The sequence below is a fragment of the Bos javanicus genome, chromosome 3 (genome assembly GCF_032452875.1).
Source record: "Bos javanicus breed banteng chromosome 3, ARS-OSU_banteng_1.0, whole genome shotgun sequence".
NCBI classification, from domain to species: Eukaryota; Metazoa; Chordata; class Mammalia; order Artiodactyla; family Bovidae; genus Bos; species Bos javanicus.
Genome location: NC_083870.1, coordinates 3,357,117 through 3,377,878, shown reverse-complemented (window position 1 = coordinate 3,377,878; position 20,762 = coordinate 3,357,117).

Genomic DNA, 20,762 nt, shown 5'->3' with positions numbered 1-20,762 from the left:
CTCCTTGCCATTCAAGGGAATCTTCAAGAGCCTTCTCCAACACCATAGCTCAAAATCATCAATTCTTTGGCTCTCAGCCTTCTATATAGTCCAACTCTCACATCCATACATGACTACTGGAAAAACCATAGCTTTGACTAGACGGACCTTTGTCAGCAAAGTAATGTCTCTACATTTTAATATGCTGTCTAGATTGGTCACAGCTTTTCTTCCAAGGAGCAAGTGTCTTTTAATTTCATGGCTGCAGTCACCATCTGCAGTGATTTTGGAGCCCAAGAAAATAAAGTCTCTCACTGTTTCCATTGTTTTCCCACCTATTTGCCATGAAGTGTTGGGACCAGATGCCATGATCTTAGTTTTCTGAATGTTGAGTTTTAAGCCAACTTTTTCCACTCTCCTCTTCCAAGAAACCAACATTGTAATACTGCTATTAACTAAACTTCAGAGCTTATTTGTATTCCCCAGTGTCCTTTTAATGTTCCAGGATCCAATCAAGGACACTACATTTACATTGAGGATATTCTTAAAAACAAAAATTTATCTAACATTTATTGGGCATTTCTACATGTCAAGAATTCATCTGCATGTTTCTAATTAAACACTAAATATATCAACTCATTTAACTGTCAACATAACCATTGTGATGTGGATATTATCATTATTTGTATCCCCATTAGATAAGGAAATTGGGGCTTAACTATCTCAAAATTATGAAGTAAAACCAGAAGTCAAACCAGCTCTGTGTGACTATAGACTGCTTTCTCCAAACCACTGATCAACACTAGCTCTCAAGAATTTAAACTACCAGGAATGTCTTGGCAAAAGAAATCTGAATTGCAGATTTGCACAGTAGTTCTTCCCCTAAGAGACCCTGGATCTTTACACAGACACACACACATACACACAAATGGGCCCAGCATCTACTCTGACTGGCCCTGAGGACTCCACAGGGAACAGACAGAATCAAGACTCTCAGGGAGCTTATAGTCTAGTTTGGCAGAAACACAAGTAAGCAAGTGATTTCCAGCCAGAGTGGTAAGTGAAGTGTAAGCACGGGGTAGCTCAGTCAGTAAAGAGTCTGCCTGCAGTGCAGGAAACCCGGGTTCGATCCCTGGGTTGGGAAGATCCCCTGGAGAAGGAAATGGCAACCCACTCCAGTATCCTTGCCTGGAAAATCTCATGGACTGAGGATGGAGGAGGCTGGTGGGCTGCAGTTCATTGGGTCACAAAGAGTCAGGCACGACTTAGTGACTAACTCTTAATCTGGCCAAGGGACCCAGAGGAAGGGCACCTCTCACCAGGGAGTCTTGAAAGTCTTCCCTGAGGAAGAGACATCTAAGGTGAGACTTGGCTGAATGCAAAGTGGGCGAGGGGGACATTCTAAGTAACAAGAACTGTGTGTGCAAACACCTAGAAATGGGAAAGAACCTGGCACATCATTGTAGCTAGAATATAGAGTAGAAGAGGGGAGGAAGACAGGAGAGATCACAGGAGAGAGAGATGCAAGGCCAGGCTCTGGAGTCCTTATGCCACCTTTTGTTACCCAGGGTTATGGTAGGTTCTGCTGCAGTATCAGATAAAACCCAAAGTTTCCTTAGCTTAGGACAACAAAGACCCTTCTCACTCCTGTAAGGTCTGCTATGGGAAGGGCAGCCCTCCTCCACCCTTCAGCTCCAGCATCTAGAACACAGGCCTGGAGTACACACCACAGCATCTCTTCAAGAGAAGAAATGAAACAGGCACGTAGCTCTTAACTGCCCACACCTGGAAACGACAGATCATTTTCAACTCACATCTCTTATGGCCCCAACCTCATGACAAGCAAATACAGTCTGTGTGCCAGGAACGCAAAATCTGATGGTAGACAAAGGTTTGTGTCTGCTGCTGCTGCAGCTAAGTCGCTTCAGTCGTGTCTGACTCTGTGCGACCCCATAGATGGCAGCCCACCAGGCTCCCCCATCCCTGGGATTCTCCAGGCAAGAACACTGGAGTCGGTTGTCATTTCCTTCTCCAATGCATGAAAGTGAAAAGTGAAAGTGAAGTCACTCAGTCGTACCTGACTCTTCGTGACCCCATGGACTGCAGCCCACCAGGCTCTTCCATCCATGGGATTTTCCAGGCAAGAGTACTGGAGTGGGGTGCCATTGCCTTCTCCAAAGGTTTATGTCTAGCTCACCACAATAAGGAGCTTGAACTGTTCCCTGGAGACCCCAAGGTCCACTCAAGAGTTTTTGGCATGAGAATCACATAGTCTAATCCGTGTTTTAGAAAGCTCACTCTGGCTATAAGGTGAAACAGCCCAGAGGGAGGCACAAGAACACACAGTATAGCATACTGCAGAACTCCAGGGGAGACCCAAGGGTGAGGAAGCAAGGGCTTCGACAGTGGAAACAGAGAGAAGTAGATGAATTTCAGTTATATAAGAGACAGAGTTGACAGAATTCTGTGAATGACTGGACAGGGAATATAGGGAAAGAATGGGTGGGCAGAGGATTCCGAGAGGGTGGAAGGAGTTAAGGAGGGTGCCCAAACTTCTGATCTAGACAGCCAGGGGGTTGGTAGCACCAGTCAGTGAGACAGAAAGAACCATGGTGGTGACCTGGATGTAAAAACTGGCCAAGCAATAAGACATGGGCATGGGACAGGGCACGTGTGAAGGCATGGTGGGGTGCAGGGAGGGAGATCGAAGGTGAAGTCCTTAGGCTCTTCAGTGGAAAGTCAATAGTGCTTAAAACTGAAAAATGAAATAGAAGCCATCTAAGCATAATCTTTAGAGATATCAAAAAAATCAGTCAAAAGAGTTTCAACTGTCTGGGGAGGGGGAGAGCATGGGAGAAATCATGGAAGATGGCTGTTTTTCATAAATTTTGTAGAGCTACAACTGTAAATAAACTATGTGCTTCTATATTTGATTAAAATGGTTGTTTTTTCTTTAGATACTAGCTCATCTAAGTGTTGCTATCTCAAGAGGCTCTTAGCCCCCTTTTCTATCCATGTGGTATCCATGTGATTTAAAAGGGCAATGTGCCTGCAAAGGGAATGTCCCTACTCCATGCCAGATTTCTCCATTCACAACGTGCGCCTGAGACTGAGTCCCAGAAAAATCAGAGAGGGCTTTCTACAGGAGGCCCTGTTTAGCCTAGATCTTTAAAAGTCATGGGATTTCATGGAGGAAGGGGCATTTCAGATAATGGTATGGGTGAAAGCATGGAGGTATGACAAAGAGAGATGTGTTCAGGGAATGATTTTAATTCTTTTTGGCAGCCTGGACGACGTTGAAATAACTCTAGGATGGGCTTCCCTGCTGGCTTAGATGGTAAAGAATCTGCCCACAATGCAGGAGACCTGGGTTCAATCCCGGGTTGGGAAGATCCCCTGGAGAAGGAAATGGCAACCCACTCCAGTATTCTTGCCTGGGAAATCTCATGGACAAAGGAGCCTAGCGGACTACAGTCCATGGGGTCACAAAGAGTTGGTCACCACTGAGTAACTAAGCGTGCTAGTATGGAAACAGAAGGTCAGTCAGGATCAATCAGGTAGCTAATGAAATTCGCGCACTGTTTCGCAAAATCAGGCCCACGGACCTCCTGTAACAGGGACTAAGGATCCTTCAGTGCTTCTAAATCCTCAGGAGGGGTGAGGCAGTAATCTACACGATAATATATTCTCTCCGTGAATCCTATACATCCTAAAATTTGAGAAACATCAGTCAAGCACAAGGAAATAAAGTCCTGAAGTAGTGACTGTTTGAATGGGAAGGAGGAAATGGTCACTAGACCCAGGACCTCATAGACTGCAAGGGCCTCTTGGATCTCGAACTGGTCTCAGTCATCATGTCAGGGTAAGTGGTTCTTTGGGCTACAAAGAAATGCAGATGCTGGCAGCAGGAGGCAGTACTCAACAGCTCCTCCTGCCCACCACTTACTGCCATTCCTGCCTCACTGAAAGGGATCCTTGTAGTGATATGTTGGGAGAAGTACTAATTTCCAGGCTCAGCTTTTCCATTGCATGTGTGATCTTAAGAAGTTGCTTACCAAAAAAAAAAAAAAAAGCTGCTTCTTCGCTTGGGTCTCATTTTCCCCAAATGTAAAATGAGGTGGTTAGACTAGATTACCTCAAAGGCCATCTCAAATATAAACATCTGAAAACAACTAAAGATAATATCCAGAATATTCAAGGACCTCCTGCAAATCAACAAGGAAAATAGAAAGAACCCCAATAAAAATACTGGCTGAGAATATGAATGGGCAACTTATAAAAGGAGGAAAAGAAAGCTAACCAGCATACAAAGAAGTGCTCACATTCATTAGTATTCAAAGAAATGCAAATTAAAACAATAGATGTTACTTTATACTTGTTAGATGGGTAAAAAAAAAAAAAATTGAAAGCTGGATCTTGTCACATGTTGGCAGGGATGTGTACTGCTGAAGGAAGTAGAGATGGGTACAGTCAGCCAGGAGAGCAATCCGGCACCACTTAAGTCAAATTGAGTGTGTGCTTACCCTACCACCCAACAGGTCCACTCAGTCCTGGGTAGATCTCCTGCAGAAATGATTACTCAGCCTACAAGAGAACACGCATGAAGACATCTTAGAGTTGGAAGAGTGACTAGGTAAAATGTACAGAGCGCTATAGAACGGTTGTAAGCAACTAACTAGGTGTACATATGGCAACATGAGTAGATCTCAAAAACACAAGCTGAGTGAACAACGGGAGAAACACAATGAGAAATTTTTCTGATTCCCCAAAATTCTGAAACCCCCTAGTAAAATCTAAAGTCCTTACTGCTGTTGCTAAGTCGCTTCAGTTGTGTCCGACTCTGCGACCCCACAGACAGCAGCCCACCAGGCTCCCCCGTCCCTGGGATTCTCCAGGCAAGAACACTGGAGTGTACACAATGGAGTATTACTCAGCCATTAAAAAGAAAACATTTGAATCAGTTCTAATGAGGTGGGTGAAACTGGAGCCTATTATACAGAGTGAAGTAAGCCAGAAGGAAAAACACCAATACAGTATAATAACGCATATATATGGAATTTAGAAAGATGGTAACAATAACCCTGTGTACGAGACAGCAAAAGAGACACTGATATATAGAACAGGTTTATGGACTCTATGGGAGAGGGAGAGGGTGGGAAGATTTGGGAGAATGGCATTGAAACATGTAAAATATCATGTATGAAACGAGATGCCAGTCCAGGTTTGATGCACGATACTGGATGCTTGGGGCTAGTGCACTGGGACGACCCAGAGGGATGGTATGGGGAGGGAGGAGGGAGGAGGGTTCAGGATGGGGAACACATGTATACCTGTGGCAGATTCATTTTGATATTTGGCAAAACTAATACAATTATGTAAACTTTAAAAATAAAATAAAATTTTTTTAAAAATGTGGAAAAAAAAAAAAAAAAGAACACTGGTGTGGGTTACCATTTCCTTCTCCAATGCATGAAAGTGAAAAGTGAAAGTGAAGTCACTCAGTCGTGTCCGACTCTTAGCAACCCCATGGACTGCAGCCTACCAGGCTTCTCCATCCATGGGATTTTCCAGGCAAGAGTACTGGAGTGGGGTGCCATTGCCTTCTCTAAAGTCCTTACACTGTCCTACAAAGCCCCACATGATCTGGCTCCCTGTCTCCATCTCTCTGTTCTCCTCACTGACATCATCTTCTACCACTGTCCCACTACTCACTCTGCCCCAGCCTCACTGGCTGCCTGCTATAAATACATGCCAGGCACTGAGGCTGCAGCAGAGCCTTTGCAATGGCTGTTCTTTTGCCTAGAATTGCAAGCCTTCAGAATCCTCAACAGACACACACACGGTCCCCCTTGCCCAACTCTATTGAAATGTAATGATAAGTAAACTTTATAGTCACCTTAAAGGTAGTAAATGCTGTCACTCCACCCCTCTATTTACCACTAGAACATGAGTTCTGTGAGGGCAGGAACTCTTGCCTGTTTTTCTTTCTTTTCCTGATATCTCTTAAGACCTAGAACAAACCCTATCATAAAAGAGGCACTTCTAAACTTTTCTTGAATAAGTAAATGAAAGGTGAGTGGGAATGAGGGTGTGTGCATGCTAAGTAACTTCATTCATGTCCAACTCTTTGCAACTGTAGCCTGCCAGGCTCCTCTGTCCATGGAATTTTCCAGGCAAGAATACTGGAGTGGGTTGCCATACTCTCCTCCAAGGAATCTTCCCAACCCAGGGATTGAACCTGAGTCTCTTATGTCTCCTGCATTGGCAAGAAGGTTCTTTACCACTAGCACTGCTGGGAAGCCTGAGACTGAGGGTAAAAAGTATGTTTAATAAAAAAAAAAAAAAGGAGAAGGGCTGAGAACAGGAAAATGATGGTGAGGTTCAATTTATTGAGAGATATGAGTGATTTAACCTGTGTGCCTGAGATTTACAAAGGGGTAAAACTGTGGATCAGTGTCTCATCACCCTCCCAGTGCCCACCCACTCCTGTTGGAGTTCCTCTTCCTGCCAGGTCTTTGAGAATGAGCAGACCAAACCCTAGCTGTGGGAAGAACCCTCTGCTTCATCTACAAGAGCGGCTGTCTCTGAGATGTCAAGACCACAACAGGGCTGAGGGCACGTTCTGGGAACAGTGTACACGACTCCACCCAGCACCTCACACTTCCTCAAACACAGGGCCCACCTGAGCAGGAGACGTCTGGACACAGAGCAGCATCTAATAACCAACTCACAAAGCCTTGCCACAACTTTGAAGGAAATTAGTCCCCTGTTGGATGAATAAGAAAACTAACATTGAAAGAGGTTAGCACTTGGTCCAAAAGGTCAACAAAAAGTCTACAAATTATAAATGCTGAAGAGGGTGTGGAGAAAAAGGAACCCTCCTATGCTGTCGGTGGGAATGTAAATTGGTGCAGCCGCTATGGAGAGCAGTGTGGAGGCTCCTCAAAAAATTAAAAATAGAGCTACCATGTGATCCAGCAATGCCACTCCTGAGCATGTGCCTGGAGAAAACTGTAGTTCGGAAAGATACACGCACCCCAATGTTCACAGCCATGTTTTACAGCAGCCAAAACATGGAAGCAACCCAAATGTCCATTGAAAGAAACGGATAAAGAAGATGTAGTACATATATACAATGGAATACTTGATGTTGTTGCTCAGTCATTCAGTCGTCTCCAACTCTTTGCAACCCCATGGATGGTAGGTCACCAGGACTCAACTCTCTCCTCTGACCTCCATTGTCTCCCAGAGTTTGCTCAGACTCATGTCCATTGAGTCGGTGATGCTATCTAACCTTCTTATCATCTGTCTCCCCCTTGTCCTTTTGCCTCAGTCTTTCCCAGCATCAGTGTCTTTTCTAATGAGTCAGCTCTTCGCATCAGGTGGCCAAAGGATTGGAGCTTCAGCTTCAGCATCAGTGCTTCCAATGAATATTCAGGGTTGATTTCCTGAAGATTGACTGGTTTGATCTCCTTGGAGTCCACGGGACTCTCAAGAGTCTTCTCCCAGGACCACAATTTGAAAACATCAATTCTTTGGTGCTCAACCTTCTTTATGGTCCAACTCTCACATCCATGCATGACTACTGTATAGCTTTGACTATACAGATCTTTGTCAGTAAAGTGATGTCTTTGCTTTTTAATATGTTGTCTCAGTTAAAAAAAAAAGAAAAAGAATGAAATAATGCCATTTGTATCAACATGGATATACCTAGAGGTTATCACACTAAGTGAAGCAAGCCAGATAAAGACATATCATATGATATCACTTATATGAAGAATCTGAAAAAAAAAAGATACAAATGAACTTTTATACAAAAGAGAAATACACTCACAGACTTAGAAAATAAACTGATGGTTACCAAAGGGGAAAGGTGTGGGGGCCGGGGATAAATTAGGAGTCTAGGATTAACACATGGAGGGAGGAGCCTGGTAGGCTACAGTCCATGGGGTCGCAAAGAGTCAAACACAACTGAGTGACTTCACTCGCTCACTCACTCACCACTCTATATGGGGCTTCCCCAGTGGCTCAGTGGTAAAGAATCTGCCTGTAGTGAAGGAGACACAGGTTTGATCCCTGGGTTGAGAAGATCCCCTGGAAGGGCACAGCAATTCTCTCCTATATTTTTGTATGGAGAACCCCATGGACAGAGGAGCCTGGTGGGGCTACAGTCCATAAGGGTGCAAAGAGTTGGACATGACCAAAGTGCCTGAGCATGCATGCATATAAAACAGATATCCAACAAAGACCTACAGTATAGCACAAGGAACTCTACTCAGTACTTTGTAATAACCTATAAGGGAAAAGAATCTGAAAAAGAATACATATACATATTATTTATATATACACATAACTAAATCACTGTACTATACACCTGAAACTAACATGACACTGTAAATCAACTATACTGCAAGTAAAAAAAAAGAGTTAATGGCAAAAATTTAATTAATTAAATCAGATGTAAAATGTTAACATGGTCCTCTGGTACTATTTCACCTGCTTAACACCTGGCAGCACTGGGATTTCAGCCAGTCTGTCTTCCTAATGCCATGCGTTGTGTTTTCTCTACCAACTTAGCCTCCTTCTCTGTACAAAGAAGACTCCTATGTCAGGGAAATTAACAAAATTAATTTTTCCAGTTTGATTTTTCATGATTTTACTGTCATCTTCTCCCTGTTGCTAACCACTCTTCATCTCTAGGATTCAAATTACAAAACCTGTGGATTGGATACAGGCCATCTAAAAGCTAATGTTAGAAAATAGGGCCAAATGGATCATCTATTACTACTAAGACTTTAAAAGGATTATCCATTCCTTGCAAGCAGCCAGATGGCAGATATGGTATACAGGCCACCAGCTCTGGCAATAATAGTTCTGATACTTCTGAGGGGTAAGGAAGGACCCACTGAGAATACGGGACAATCTATGGGAAGGCAACGCTAAGTGCAGTTGGACTAGGAAAGGGTGCGGGCTGATTGGTTTCTTAACCAGGCCAATTATTCAGGACAAGAGATTAATGTCTAAGAACAATACAGTCTGATACATGACTTGGGGTCTTTTTGGTATCCATGGACTCATTTAAGTGGCACTGAGCTCATTCCCAAAGAGAAAAGTGGATAAAAACCAGTTTAATCCTTTGATCTGGTCTCCCTCAGAAGTAGTCCATGGCTTACAGTCCTTTATCTTCAGTGAACTTAACACATGGTATGCACGTGTGCATTCTCAGTCACTTCAGTCCTGTCTGACTCTTTGCAACGCTATGGACTGTAGCCCACCAGGTTCCTCCGTCCATGGGATTCTCCAGGTGAGAACACTGGAGTGGGCTGCCGTGCCCTCCTGCAGGGGATCTTCCTGACTCAGGGCACATGCACGTGGCAGGAGCACCATAAAGCCCCTGAGACGTGGTCTCACTGAAGCTCACAGTGCAACGACTTTACACTGAAGCACTGGAACCCTGCAAGTCTCCTCCTAAGAAGCCCCTTGGGGATTACCAGTTTCCAGTAAAAATCTATTCAGGCAGATCTTGGCAGTCCCTCATCCGCACCCAGCAAACAAGTAAAAAGAAATTCACCATAATGATCCCTGCATAGAGGGATATTTCTTCATGAGCTACATGAACCTTGAACCCATTATAATCCCTGTCATTCTCATTTTCTCTCAAGTTAAAATGGGCATTAAACTCCATTTGTGGCTCTAAAACTCAGAGATTCTTTACATAAGAGACCTAAAATCCCAAATCACAAACACAAAAACAGCAGTAGAAGAGATATTAGAGCTCTTGTCCGCATCCTTTATTTTTATTAATGAAGAAATTGAAGCCTAAAGAGATGAAAGGACTAATTTAAGGTCGTATTCCAGGTGGTTCCTCCCTTACCTCTCAGAAGTACTATCAGCATCAAGTAACATTAACCCCATTTGATGGCGTCAAGTCCCATCTGAAAGTTCCCATACATGGGTGCCACGGTGGTTCATTCTGTCCCTGACGTTCCCATTTTTCTAAGGCCTACATTGTGCCAGGAGAAAAAATGAATGGGGTTTAGTCCAGAAGAATTCCAGAAGCAGAAAATTTTGGTTTCTCTTTGGAACAGTTTTATTTAAGCTCAGAAGAACTTTTTAAACCATTGTTTGGAGAATAAAACAAAACTATGCCCTCAGACCTTGAATCCCAGACAGAGAGTCACATAAGCAAACAATAACATCATAAGATGCATTCTACGCACATTAAAATATGAGCAAGTATTTTTATATCATAAAAGAGAAAACAACTCTCGGCCTGGAGAGGCCGCGGAGTGCTTCAGCAACGACAGGACATCTCAGCTGGGATTTCAAGGACAGGGGTCACGGCCAGAACATTGCACACAGAGAGAAGCATGTGCAAAGTCCTCAAGGTATGGAGGGCATGACACGTTCAAGGTTGTGGAAGTGGAGAACACTACAGTGTTCAATATAGACAAAGAGACGAGTAAGGCTAAATAGAATGGGAGAGACAGAAAAAGCCAGATCACGCAGGCCCCCAAGGGCCGTGAAAGGGAATAGCTTTATCCTTAAAGCTATAGCAAGTCCTTAAAGAGTTTTAAGTGAAAGAAATGGCCAAGTTCAATTTTTTTTTTAATGACTCTGGCTGTAGTTGTAGTGCTGAAAACAAATTATTAATAGAAGGGGAAAGAAGCAATACAGGAAGACAGTTGGGTTTATTGCAAGAGTCCATGTGACAGAAGATCATGGTTTGGTGGGGACAGGGATGGGGTAAGGGGGGGATGGAGGGAAGCGGCTAATCAGAGAGGCCCTTAAGAGGTGAAGGCAAGGGAACTTGCAAATGGATTGGATAAGCAAGGGAGGGAAGAGGAAGTAGCAAGGATGCATTCTAGGGCTCCGTGTATACACATGGCTAGATGGGCTGCTCCTAGAGGATAACATAGACTCACAAGGGTTGGGCTCTGTTACACTGAGATTTATATGTCATTATAATAGGGATGTCATGTGGGCAGCTGGCAATATGGGTCTGAGGCCCCAAGGCATCTGAGCTGGAAATGTTGAAAAAAGATTCCTCAGAGAGTAATCAACTAAAGCCTTGGTGCTGTATAAGATCACCCAGAGAAAAGAGCAGAGAAGAAGACAATGGAGTCTAAGAAAGCCAACATTTGAACAAGTATAGTGGCTGAAAAGAATGAGGTGGGAAGAAAATTTGGAAAATATTTTCTGACAAATTATCTTTTATCAGCTCTGCTTTTAAAAAGAAAAACTGTAAAAGCAGGCAAATTGCCACAGCCAAAGGGAAAGATAAAAACAAAGAAGCTCCAATATTCCATTTACATAGTCATTATTCCTTGAATTACCAAGAATTGCTTCCATCAAAATTCTTACTTGCTAAGGTAGCTTTTTATTCTTTTACAAAGCCCATACCATGTTTCCTTTTAGGTAAAGTATACTTCCTCACCAATTGATTTGGGGTTTGGCCATATGACAATGGATGTGAGCAGATGTGATATAAATGTCTAAGCAGAAACTTTAAATACACTTGTATCACTTGGCTCCAGCTTTTTTAAATTCCTGCCCCCTGCCATGATAAGAGCATGCTTCCTCAACAGGATCCGGAAATGAAAAGAAACAATGAGCAGAACCTCCAATGTAAACCAGTGTAGCCCAGCAAAGCAACAGTTAATTCAGCCCTCAGGGGACATGAGCAAGAAATAATGTATGTGATTTTTAACCACGGAGCTTTGCATGCTATTTGTTACTCCAGCAAAATCTGACTAATATATACCTGCCCACAGAGAGATTTCTTCAAAACTAAATCTGGTTATTTCCTACCGTAGAAGGAAGCAAAGGTACTCTGTCTAAAACAAATTATACTCCTGGCACTAATAAACCATTTAGAGACATTCTCTCATTTTACTCCTTGAGACAATTATTTGCATCATTTTATGCGAGCAAACTGAGACTCAGGTAAGTCAATTATATTTCTCAGGACCACAAAACTAGCAAATGGTATAAATGTAACAAAAATTCATTTAACTGATTCCAAAACCTATGCACTCTCCTATTAAAGGCTTTGCTAGAAATCAAATGTAGATCTCCTACATGGGAAACAAGAAAAAAACCGGTGAACCATCAGATCAGAGTCAACTTTAGGCTACATTCATATACATGGGTAGTTGTACTGCTGTTGAATAAGCCCAGAGCAAGCAGCAAGAGGACATTTGCAGCTCTGGATCTGAAATATGAAATATCACATTGCCACAACCTCCACCTTTCTCTCACCAGTTCTCACCTTTCTCAATCGTAGTTGAGAAAATCAAAGCTGTAAGGTGGAATTTAGTGCTCAAGTCAGGTTGCACTGAAAATTGGAAATAAAAGTTGCCTTTTATCTCCATCTCTACAGCCATGTAAAACAGGTGAGTTTCTTAATATCTCCCTGTGATCACCCCTTATGAATTCATCTTGGTTTTCTCATCTAATCCTTGCTGAATCTCGAGGCAGAATTAAATCTTTAACATATTAAGTAAGACAAGCAAGATATAGTAATCACTTATCAGTATCCATTTTTCCATTGAAGAGGTATGTGCCTCACCCAGGATTTATCATTGCCTTGTAGATCCCCTGATGAGACTTGGTGGGGGCAGACGGGGTGGTACGTGTAGAGGGAAGGCAGAGGGTTTGAAGTTAGACAAGCCTGGGTTTAAGTTTCAGGGTTTACATCCTGCTCTACCTCTTCCTCACTTGTAACCTTGGGAACTTGACTTTATCTCCCTGAACATCGGTCTCCTAGGTGCAAAGTGTGGATGAAAATACTAACTCAGTAAGTTGTCTGAACAGAGAAAGACAAACACCAATTGATATCACTTACATGTGGAATCTAAAAGAATACCACAAACTATTGAATATAACAAAAAAGAAGCAGACTCACAGATACAGAGAACAAACTGTGGTTGCCAGTGGAGGGTGGAGGGGGCCAGTATAGGGATGGGAGGATGGGAGGCACAAACTATTGGGTGTAAGATAGGCTCAAGGATCTATTGTACAAAATGGGCAAAACAGCCAGTTTTTAAAAAAAAAAAAAAAATTGTAAATGGAAAATATCCTTTTAAATTGTATAAAACCTTAGAATTTTTTAAATAAAATTTTTAAGTTGTTTGAGGGTCAAATGAGGTGGAATGTTCCCTTCTTCACTGTGATTCACTGGCCTCTGCCTTGAACTGCAAACAGACTCAGTGGCCAGGATGAGAACGCTTTAAAAGCACAGGGGTTACACAGTGCTGTATATCCATCACCATTATCACAGGCACCAATGATGTCAAGCACCAAATAGTGAACACCCACTAACTCCAGCGTTTTTCCAAGTCCTTTCCACACATTGTCTCTAATCCTCACAACCTTGAAGCAAAATAAATTATATTATAACTCATCTTAGAGAGCAATAAGCCGAGAGGTTAAAAGGAGGGTTGGTCCTCCTGATTCCCAGGCTAGTCTCTTTCCCACTGATCACCCTCCTGCTCTTGGCTGCTAAGCTATGCACCTCTCTCCATTGTTCTCTACAAGATCTCTGGGGAGGAAAAAACACAAACAAATTTGCCTAGCAGGACTGCTGTCAAAAAGTATTGATTGTAAGACTTGCACACTAAAAGCTGTAAATTATTACTGAGAGAAGTTAAAGATCTAAATCAGTGAGACATTCTGTATTCATGGATTAGAAAACTTAATATTGTTCAATTGGCAACTGTCTTCCAAATTGATCAATAAGTTCCACAACACACACACACACAGAAATCCCAACAGGCTTTTTGCAGAAATTGACCCCTAATATTTACACAGAAATACAAAGAGCCCAGCATAGCCAAAACAACTTGGAAAAAAGAAGAACACAGTTGGGTGGCTTACACTTTCTAATCGCAAATTTTATCCTTAAGCTACCATAATCAAGGCAGTGTGGTACTGACCATAAAGATAAACATAAATAAATGGAATGAAACTGAAAGTCCAGAAATAACCCCTTATATTTATGGTCAATTGATTTTCAACAGAGGCACCAAGGCAATTCAATGGGGAAAAAATAACTTCTTTAAAATGGTAATGGAGTAATTGGACACTTTCATGCTAAAAGATTAGCTTAGATTCCTACTCACACCATACCTAGAAATTAATTCAAAATTAATCAAATGCCAAATGATTTAACTCAAATTAAATCAAAATTAATCAAAAAAGAGCTAAAACTATAAAAGTTTTAGAAGAAAACCTAAAATCTCCTAAAATCTAGGAGAAATACTTCATGATCTTGAGTATGCAAAAATTTCTTAGATAAGACACCAAAAGCACAATACAAAAAAAATGATAAAGTGGATTTTAGCAAAATTAAACACTTCTGAGCTTCACACCATCAAGAAAGTAAGAAGACAAGCTACAGAATTGGAGAAAATGTTTATAAATCATATTTCCAATCAGGAACTTGTATCTAGAATATATAAAGAACTCTTACAACTAAATACTAAGTCAAACAAACCAACTTAAAAATGGGCAAAATATTTGAAGAGACATGTAGCCAAAGAAGATATATGAATGACAAATAAGTACTTGAAAAGATGCTCAACATCTTTAATCATTAGGTAAATGCAAACTAAACCATAATGAGATACCACAGCACACTAAAATCAAAAACACTGATACCAACAAGCGTTAGTAAAGATGAGGAGAAACTGTAACCTTCATGAATTTTGGGTGGAAATATAAAATGGTACAACCACTTTGGAACACAGTTTGCAGTTTCTTAAAAAGCTAAACATAAATTTGCCATGTAATCTATGAAGTCCACTCCAAGCTGTTTACCCAAGAGCAACGACAGCATGTCCACACAAATGGACTAATGATCACAGTAGCATGAGCCATCACAGGAAGTGGAAACAAGCCCAATGGCCATCAGTAGATGAATGGGTAAATAAAATGTGGCACATCCATTCAATGCAGTACTATTTAGCAATTAAAAAGGAACCAATGATACATGCTGCAACGTGGATGAAGCTCAGAGATATTTGCTAAGTGAAAAAAGCAAGACACAAAAGAACTACACGTTGTAGACTCCATTTACATGAAATGTCCGGAAAAGGCAAAACTACAGAGATGGATGCAGATTTGTGGTTCCCTGCCTCTGGGATGGGTGTAGAAACTGACTGTAAACAGGCACAAAAGATCTTTTAGGGGTAATAAAAATATTCTAAAGCTGAATTGTGGTAATGTTGCATAGCCCTGTAAACTTACTAAAACTCGTTGAACAGATGACGTTTATGTTATGTAAATTATACTTGAACAAATCTGGGGTTTTTTAAAGTCTTAATTGCTTCCTCTGCAAAATATCTCTGACAAGGTGAAGGAGGAACCCTTGGGGAGTCTGCTCCCTGGCCTTGCTCCTTTCTCTTCTCTAGGAAATACACCTGAGCCCCTCTGCCTAAGTGCTAAGAGTTGTTTCCCCAGAAGCCCAGAGCAGCTGTGCCCAACTCCTCTACCTCAGTAACTCTTAACTTCCCCAATTCAGGCCTCTGGCAGCAAAGCTCACCTTGCAGAAATACTGTAAGAGTTATAAATACTTTAGGTCCTCAGGGAGCCCTGTCAGTTCTCCACTATGGCATCAGTGACGTAGGGCAAGGAAAATTCTATTTCTAGGCATACTGTCTGTGGGCAGCCTCAAGATAATAAACTGTCTCTTTCAGGGCATGGTTTGGACCCTTAAGACACATGCTCTCTTAAAAGCCGATTCCCCCAAGCCAATTGCAGCCCACTCCAGAAAGACAGGATGAATGCATGAAATTTAAATGAAAGCCCATTTACCAAATAAGGGGCTGTGGAGGGCTTCCAGGTGGGGCTAGTGGTAAAGTATCTACTTGCTGGTGCAGGAGACTTAAGAGAGGTGGGTTCAATCCCTGGATCCAGAAGATCCCTGGAGGACAGCATGACAACCCACACCAGTATTCCTGTCTGGAGAATCCCATGGACGGAGGAGTCTGGCAGGGTACAGTCCACAGAGTCCCAAAAAGTCGAACACAACTAAAGCAAGTTAGCACACACACATGGGGTTGTGGACCTGGTTTTAGAGCCATGTAACCTTTTCAACCTGGGCTGCATAATAAAACCATAAAACACCTGGTAAGCTTTTCAAATGTATTAGTGGAGAAGAAAGTTCCTAAATGTATTATAACTGCCAATTAAAATATATTTTGTTTTATCAAAGTAATATGAATTGGTAACAGAATAAACTCATAAAATCTCAAAAGAAAGAACCCCACCTGGTAAGCTTTTTAAAAATACTGTACCTGTGTGCCTCTCAAAGAGATTTGTATTTAACTGGCCAAGAATATGACCTGAACATTAGTATTTTTAAAGCTCTCCAGCGATTCTGCTGTTCATCCAGGGCTGAGAGTCACCAGGTTCAGAAGGAGATGGGTGTCAAAACAAGGTTTTCCATTAGTTACTCTTTCAAACCTTAAAATACATTTCTCTCTGAATAAGCACCTTCTTCACATCTAGTAAGAGCAGCAACTGGATTGAGCCAGCTAAATAATGGGCCCCAGGATGCTGTCACTTGTGGTACAGATGTTGCCAGTTCATCTCTGTTTATCCCAAATGAGCTCATGTTGAGTGTATTGATCTATACATCCTTAACCATGACACTTGAAAAAAGGGCTAATGCTACTAATGTAACTGGTGGAGAGAGGCTAAAAGAAAAAGAGTCTTTATTATCAGTATTCAAGGACTTTTCTTGACACCAGGGACCAAGAATAAAGCCAATTAGGACCTAGTGCAATACTAACACAATATTAAATATTAAAGGCAATCAAGCATTCACCTCAGACATGAGTGATCATGAGAATTTAGGACAGAGTTCCCTGCTGGTTTGAGCAGACAAAAAAAAAAAAAGCTTTGTGGATGAAGAAGAGCTCCAGCTGGCCTTGGGAGATGGACAGAATTTGAATTGGGGAAGTGAAAAAAAGTAAAAATAATTACCAATAACAATAACGGCAACAGCATTTATCATAAATCAGCACTCTCATTCATGCATCATTTTATATAAACCTCACAACTGCCTTATGGTTCTCATTTTACAGGTGAGGAAATGGGGGATTAGAGGTTAAAACATTTTCCCAAGCTCAGTCAGCAAGCAGGATTTGAACCCATGCAACTTAACTTCAGAATCCAGGTGCCTGCGCCAAGGGATGGAGACAGAAAGGAATCCCACCTCGTGTCATATTATGCAAGGAACCCACTAAGCTGAGAAGAGAAAACAACTTAACCACAAGGAGTCCAGGTCACCCACACAGCCCTTGCATCCAATGAACGAAAAGAGGGAAACCCAGACACTAAGCCAGCTACAATGAGGAGAATTGAACAAAAAGCAAACAAAAACAGGAGGTTCAAGAGGGAAGGGACATATGTATACCTACGGCTGATTCATGTTAATGTTTGACAGAAAACAACAAAATTCTGTAAAGCAATTATCCTTCAATTAAAAAATAAATTTTTGAAAAAATGGGATTTCCTTCCTTTAGGAGCCCAAGATGAGAAAAGCATCTGAATAGGTGAGCATGACTAGGGAAGCACAGGTCTGGAGATTTCTAAGGGGTGATGTTTCACCAGAGGCTGGGAGAAATGCCGAGAACCGAAATTGGAAAGGAATCGCTAAGCATTAGTCTATGTTCTACCCATCTAGGACCCTGCAGGATCATGTGAAAGGCAGAAGAGCAGAGAGGCATACATAGACTAGGAGGAAAAAGAACACACAGACAACATGAAAAGTTAAAGCAAATGGCTGAGCATGCCTGCCTTGACTGAATTAAAGTTTTCAAAATGCCTGATTGTAATCAAAAGGTAATAGGTACCCAGTATGTTTTAATTAGGGGAAGATACCTATGTAAGTGTCAGTGAAAGGGACACAAAGTCCCCAATCCCTGCCTGCAAGGAATGCACAGTCTTGTTGGAGAGTCGAGGAATAGTACTTATATATAATCTCGTCAAATCATCTGAACCCAATCAACAGAAACCTGAAAAGAAAAAAAAGAAAGAAGGAGAGAGGGAGAAAGGGAGAGAGGAGAGAAGCAGAAGGAAACTGAAGACAAAGAGGATAGGAAAAAGAAAGGAAGTGGAGGAGAAAAAGGCAGAGGAGAAAGAGGGAGGAAAGAAAGAAGGGAGGGAAGGAAGAAGAGCAAAGACATTCACACGGGAAATTCACTTGGGGTGATGTTCGTCAAAGTGTGGATCGCATACCATCTGTGTCAGAATCACCCAATGTGCTTCACAAGCAGACAGATCCTCACAAGTGGTATCTGGGAATCAGAACCCTCACGGGTCTCCCAGAGGAACCTTACACACTCTGAAATCTGAGAGCCACTGGTCTGGGCCTCGCCTCTGATTGGTCCACACACTCAGCCCCCTGCACCCGCTGCTACAGCTCCAGCTACCAAAGCACACAGAACAATCTCTTGTTTCAGAATGGTGGTCCTGAGGTGAGACGAAGTCCTGAGTCATCAGATTGAGATGAAAGTATATTCAGAGTAGAGCATGGACTTCGGAGGTATATTCCATTTCAAATCCCAGTTCCACTTCTTCCTAGCCTTCCAGATTTTAGGCAAATTACTTAAACCCACTGAGCTTCAGGTTCCTCATCTGTAAAATCCTCACAAGATTGTTGGGAGGGATAATTGCAAAACTCACATACTTCTCTTGGCTGCCTTTTACCTGCTGACTTTTAAGATAGGACATCCTAGAAGGATTCTTCAAATGCTAACCTTAGTTAGATATCAAAAACTGAATGCCTTTCCTGGCCACTACTAAGGTGGGGCGGGGGGGAGAAATTACTCTTAATTGTTTCATCTGTTTCAGGTTACTAGTTCCTCAGGACATTCTCCTGACATGCATGGTCACCAAAACCTTCACATATAAAACTTCTCTCTGAGATACATACACACACACACACACACACACACACACACACACACGGACACACACACCCATACTCTATTCTTGTATATTCATACTTTTCCTTCAACATCCTTCTCAAACATCACCTCTACATTAAAGTGAAAGTGAAAGTGAAGTCGCTCAGTCGTGTCCGACTCTTAGCGACCCCATGGACTGCAGCCTACCAGGCTCCTCTGTCCATGGGATTCTCCAGGCAAGAGTACTGGAGTGGGGTGCCATTGAAACTTCCCCAAATCCCACACCCTTGCCCTAGGCCTGCTCACAGAATCCAAACAAACTCCACAAGCATGATCTCACCCCATTATGATGACTAATCTTCTGTTCTCTTTCTTCTTTGGGTTCTCAAAGAAGAAATACTATTAATCTTTAAAACTCCAACGCTTAATATCAGGCCTGCGTGCATGCTCACTCACTTCAATCGGGTCCAACTCTTTGCAACCCTGTGGACTGTAGCCTGCCAGGCTCCTCTGTCCATGGGATTCTCTAGGCAAGAATACTGGAGTGGGTTGCCATGCCCTCCTCCAGGGGATCTTCCCGACCCAGGGATTGAACCTGGGTCTCCTGCATTGCAGGCAGATTCTTTACCCATTGATCCACCTGGGAAGCCCCAGTATCATGCGTAATATGTGGCAAGTACTCCGTAATTTGAGTTATTATATTCTATATGTAAAATATGAAATTATGAAATTGATTTTTTAGAATGCTACACTTACTCATCCTGTTGTTTTTAAAAACCAGGGGGTAGCAGGGGGAATCACACTAGTTTAACTTGATATTTTTTAATCTGAATCAGAATTACTCAGCTTGATCCTTAACCCTAGTCATTAGATTTGGCTCTAAATTTAAAATCTACTCCCTTATAGAAGGAAGATTTGCCACCATTGAGGGTTTAAGGAAACTGTGTCTAACTGAAGGCAATTCCAGTCAGTGAAACAAACACTGGCACCAAGCCAGGCAGTGGTAACTCTACAGAAGAGCACTCTAGCTCCACAGCATCCCTGATAGAAATGGCCAGAGCGCTGCCCTCCTGGCTGACTGCCAGGCTCTTCCCTAGACCATCCCTTGCATGCTGCATGCTAAGGCACTTTAGTCATGTCCGACTGTGTGTGACCCCATGGACTGTAGCCCACCAGGCTCCTCTGTCCAGGGGGGTTCTCCACGCAAGGATACTGGAATGGGTTGCCATGCCCTCCTCCAGGGGATCTTCCCAACCCAGGGATCGAACCTGCGTCTCTTACGTCTCCTGCATTGGCAGGCAGGCTCTTTACCACTAGCGCCACCTGGGAAGCCAAGACCATCCCTTCGTATCTGTCTTTCTATCATGATTCTAATACAAAGTGCAAGAGCCACACTCTATACAGGGACACTATCCAACCTTACCCTAGGGTCCCCACCCCAAATGCCTCCTGTATAAATCACTATCCGTGCCCTTTCCCGGCCATTTCCCATGCCTGAGTTTGTTTTTTCATTTCAAGCCACTGATGGTCACTTCAAAATTCTGCTCAAATAATAGCTACCATGTATTGAGTGGCTCCATGTGCCAGGCACCCTCTTAGAGATTTTATATACTGTCTATCATTTTAAATTTTAACAACCCTATAGTTCAGGTACTATAAGTCTTCTCATAGCATCCAAGTATTAATAGCTTAATAAGTGAAGAGGCCAGATGTGACTCTAAACTCCATGTTCTTAGACATAGAGGCACACGCCTTCATAAGCTCATTTACTTAATTCTCTGTAGATGAAGTATTATTAGTCCCATTTTACAGACGAAGAAACCAAGGCTCAGATATAAGACTTCTCAGACTGATTCCAAATTACTT